Source organism: Littorina saxatilis, linkage group LG7, assembly GCF_037325665.1.
Source record: "Littorina saxatilis isolate snail1 linkage group LG7, US_GU_Lsax_2.0, whole genome shotgun sequence".
Taxonomy (NCBI): Eukaryota; Metazoa; Mollusca; class Gastropoda; order Littorinimorpha; family Littorinidae; genus Littorina; species Littorina saxatilis.
This window is the reverse complement of record NC_090251.1, coordinates 1,092,935-1,097,934: the sequence shown is the minus strand read 5'-3', so window position 1 is coordinate 1,097,934 and position 5,000 is coordinate 1,092,935. Positions and strand designations below refer to the sequence as shown.

The 5,000-nt window shown below is 42.3% G+C and overlaps 1 protein-coding gene across 4 annotated transcripts in view; it reads right to left on the bottom strand.

Annotated features, from left to right (window-relative positions):
• The window catches only part of LOC138970428 (metal cation symporter ZIP14-like), a 47,238-nt gene extending 42,864 nt beyond the window's left edge, over positions 1–4,374 (bottom strand). The window contains exons 1-2 of one of the 4 annotated variants that reach the window (XM_070342883.1): positions 4,135–4,374; positions 1–13 (exon numbers count right to left, since the gene is read on the bottom strand). The exon at positions 1–13 is cut by the window's left edge and continues 476 nt beyond it. The gene's annotated coding sequence lies outside the window, so the exon portion shown is untranslated. Of the gene's footprint in view, positions 41–4,134 lie in introns of all 4 variants that reach the window. The other 3 variants (XM_070342881.1, XM_070342882.1, XM_070342880.1) reach the window with 3 other exon arrangements.
• Positions 4,375–5,000: the final 626 nt, after the last annotated feature.

The window sequence follows — 5,000 nt, the reverse complement described above, 5'->3', positions numbered from 1 at the left end:
CTGAATGGCCGACCTGAAATAGGAACACTGAATGGCCGACCTGAAATAGGAACATGTCTTGGTTAGCTTACACGTGTTAAATCATAGTCATTTGATAAATCAGATCATTATAGTCATTTGATAAATCAGATCATTATAGTCATTTGATCAATCAGATCATTATAGTCATTTGATAATTAATCAGATCATTATTAACAGCTATTGTGTTTTCAGCGTAGCAATAGGGTCTTGCTACGCTGAAAATACAATAGCGATTATATAGCTGTTCTGACCTTGATTTGTTGTTCCAAACTTACAAAATGACAGTTTTTGCGTCGATGCGTTGATCTCAGGTTTTGATAGCAGACGCCGTTTCTTATGCGCATTAGTTTTGCGCAGGCGCCACACTGACTTTGGAAAAAAATCCATTTGACAACACAGCTGTTAAACAGCATTTTATTAGTTCATTCGTATACAACAAAAAGAAGTTTGAGGTTTTTTTAATTTTGAACAAGACTACTTATGAAGAAGACCAAAACACAACATCAACGAAAAACTAGAAACAACTGAAGAACTAGGATGCAACAAGGGGAGGAGAAGAGAACAGCTAATCCGTACAACGTGAGCAGACGGCAGCGAAGTTTTCAGTTTGGGTCAATGGCATTTATACTTGTCTCGTCATGAAGCGAATTTTTCAACCTCAGTTATAAACGACAACAACAACAACATGCTTTTGGATATTGGCAAAAATGGCCGACTTCCGTAGCAATATGCTTTGATGATCGGAAGAGACCATCCAATCACAGCCCCCGAATTCCCCCACGTGTCCATCAGAATAGCTATATAGTCATTTGATAAATCAGATCATTATAGTCATTTGATAAATCAGATCATTATAGTCATTTGATAAATCAGATCATTATAGTCATTTGATAAATCAGATCATTATAGTCATTTGATAAATCAGATCATTATAGTCACTTGATAAATCAGATCATTATAGTCACTTGATAAATCAGATCATTATAGTCACTTGATAAATCAGATCATTATAGTTATTTGATAAACACTTGTGTCATTTAACCAGCAGAGAGTGCCTACGAACGAATTGGAAATGTCTTTATGAACAGGGAATGTCTTTATGAACAGGGAATGTCTTTATGAACAGGGAATGTCTTTATGAACAGGGAATGTCTCTATGAACAGGGAATGTCTTTATGAACAGGGAATGTCTGTATGAACAGGGAATGTCTGTATGAACAGGGAATGTCTGTATGAACAGGGAATGTCTTTATGAACAGGGAATGTCTCTATGAACAGGGAATGTCTTTATGAACAGGGAATGTCTTTATGAACAGGGAATGTCTCTATGAACAGGGAATGTCTCTATGAACAGGGAATGTCTCTATGAACAGGGAATGTCTTTATGAACAGGGAATGTCTTTATGAACAGGGAATGTCTCTATGAACAGGGAATGTCTCTATAAACAGGGAATGTCTTTATGAACAGGGAATGTCTCTATGAACAGGGAATGTCTCTATGAACAGGGAATGTCTCTATGAACAGGGAATGTCTCTATGAACAGGGAATGTCTCTATGAACAGGGAATGTCTGTATGAACAGGGAATGTCTCCATGGTAACAGCCAAATTAATAGACGAGTTCCGGAAACAACTCTGGTTTGTATTTGTTGTGAAAGAGTAAATACTCTTGCTTTCAATGAGGCAAGCTTTCCCCACGTGCTCCTTGTCCACGTGTTTCAGACACACCCCTTGTTAGTGATTGGCTGATACTGTCACGCGGGGAAGTTTGCCTCAATAAAACCAAGGAAGTGCACTCTTTCACCACCCATAAAAACTGGACAGAGTTAGTTCTGAACATCGTCTGTTAACGTCAGTGTCCTCATGCAATCATTTCATTTTGTGTCAAAGCTTTTTGCTCATTTCCCTGCTGGTCGGAAACAGCCCTGTTTCATGTTTACTTGCATTGGGGCCACAGGATATCTTTGGTGATAGCAGCTCGACTTTCCACGAAGAAATGACCCACGAATAATAAGCATAACAACATTACCAAAAATTTACCAGATAAGCTACCAGAAAGGACAACGCCTGTACCCTTTACTGGAAACAAAACGCAATGAATGTTACATTTTTGGAGCGTTTAATTCTGGACAAAACAACAATTGACAGGGACCTCAACCCAACGGCTTTTAAAGTTAACAAACTAGAGACACAACAATTGACAGGGACCTCAACCCAACGGCTTTTAAAGTTAACAAACTAGAGACACAACAATTGACAGGGACCTCAACCCAACGGCTTTTAAAGTTAACAAACTAGAGACACAACAGAACAAGTAAAGACATGTCGCTGCGAATGATGTGAGAATGTGCCCAAGATGGCCATAACAATGAGAAGTTGACTTTGTTCTGTCTGTCTCTTGTGTGTCAACTTTAAAGCCGTTAGGTCCAGGTTCTTGTCAATGTGTGCTTTTGTCCTGAGTTAAACATTCCAAACATTAACCTTGATTGTGGACGTTGGCCCCTGTGTTTGATTTGGGCTTCAAGAAAAGATAACTCTGGGCTTCAAGAAAAGATAACTCTGGGCTTCAAGAAAAGATAACTATGGGCTTCAAGAAAAGATAACTCTGGGCTTCAAGAAAAGATAACTCTGGGCTTCCTTTAAAGATAACTCTGGCAAAGGGCGTTAAATGAGTGTCAGGTCGGCATGCCCTCTTACCTTTAGTATTCTTTGTCTATCTTGTATGACTTTGTGATCACGTATATCTTGTCACATTGTTAGGTCAATGTGTCAGATCCTGTGTCTTGACCTAACACGTCTATGCTCAATACCATACACTTGGAAAATAGAATATCTCTCTCGCGATTGTCCATTAACACAAATATACGACATGGTTTACTGAAATCTGTTGTCGCAACAACAGGAGCTTGCATCCACGTTACTTTGACACAAGTTCCTGCTGTCGCGGCTGACACTACCACGTGATGGCCTTAGCGCGTGTTGCTTAAACTCCCCTGCTGCTAAATTCGCATTTTCTGCCTCCCCCCCCCCCCTCCCCTATTCATGAGACAATGCGTAATGAACTGTTCTCTGTTGGCCATGTTTGTACAATAAATCATTTCTACTTTCTGAATTGTGAGTAGACTTATTGGGATGATTATTCCAAGGCCGGCCCAAGCCGGTTTTTTGCGGCACCACTAAGCTTATTATTTTTGTGTATCAACACTGAGAGCTGTGTGGATAGCGCACCGCCTGGCTTGTTTGACGGTGTGTCAGTTAAAGGAGAGTTTAGAGCATAGCAACTCTTAGCCTTTGTGGTATATCAAAAAAGGGGTTATGTAATAATAATAATAATAATAATAATAATAATAATAATGGACATTTGCTATAGCGCATAATCATATATATGCTCAATGCGCTTTACATATTAATTTCTGCCGTGTGAGATGACATTTTTTACACAATATATCACGCATTCACATCGGCCAGCAAACCTCAAGCCTATTAGGGCGAGCATTCACCTTTCACGGCCTTTATTCCAAGTCACACGGGTATTTGGTGGACATTTTTATCTATGCCTATACAATTTTGCCAGGAAATACCCTTTTGTCAATCGTGGGATCTTTAACGTGCACACCCCAATGTAGTGTACACGAAGGGACCTCGGTTTTTCGTCTCATCCGAAAGACTAGCACTTGAACCCACCACCTAGGTTAGGAAAGTGGGGAAAAAATTGCTAACGCCCTGACCCAGGGTCGAACTCGCAACCTCTCGCTTCTGAGCGAAAGTGCGTTACCACTCGGCCACCCAGTCCAGTATGTACCTACGTTCTGTCAACAAAGTAAACCTTACAAGTTAGAATCGCCACAAGATGTTGATAAGCACGCTGTATAAACACGTTGCACGCTAAACGTGAAAGGCGTGTTACGATCAGTCGCTATAAGAATGTGATATGCACACTTTAGGTACTGTCCACACTAAAAGTGAAACGTAAGTATTGAATTACAACTGTGCTGTCGCTACGAAAAATGTAGGGGAGGGAGGGGGAGGTGGGGGTGGTATTTGAAACGCTTCAAATACACATACAATATTTTGTTTAAGTAAAACCGGTCTGGTACTGATCAAATCCACTCACCTGCCTGAAAGCTGTGACATGTTATGCTGAAAGTTACACCGCCAGACACTGGGCCCGATCTCTCGCACAGTTCTCATCAACTGTTCTCATCAACTGCCCCCGCTACTTGTAGGCCGCGAGTCCACCCCACAGACCGCTGAGCTGGCGGGGACACCCCGAACAACAGCTGATTACGGGCGGCGTTTTGACGAAATACAGTTACTGTAGAGACTGGGGTGCACGCAGCACAGTATTATATGGGGCAAGTTTCACCGGCGACCTTCATCACTAAAGTCGGACTAGACTTAGCTGAAAAGTGGTCTGGTCGAACCCAATGAAGTCACTCTGATTGGGGGTTTGGGGAAGGAGGGGGGGGGGGGGGGGGGGGGGGGTCGGGGACGTATAATTGCTTTGGAGTGGTATCTGGAAAATGCTTACCACAAACATTTTACATTGGTTCAGGTTGCCTAAAAAAATCGTCCGCGCAGCAAACACACACGGTCACACGCTCGCACGCATGCACAGCCTACGCACACACGCACGCACGCACGCACGCACACACACAAACACACACACTTACACACACACACACACACACACACACACACACACACACAGACACACACACTCACACACAAAAACACAGTCAAAACAACGCAGAGGGTGTAAAGTCTACCTTGAAAGAGGACAGTTAAAAGGACACTTCCTTATATTATCGATCGAGAACATTACAGATTGTGTCCTGTGCCAGGGGTATTGTGTCCTGTGCCAGGGGTATTGTGTCCTGTGCCAGGCCGGGTAGGCCTATTTGTCACTGGGCGGTTTTCCCCTCGGTGACAGATTGTGTGTCACGATGTCCCGTCACAAAACAATAGCTGCTGGTGGTA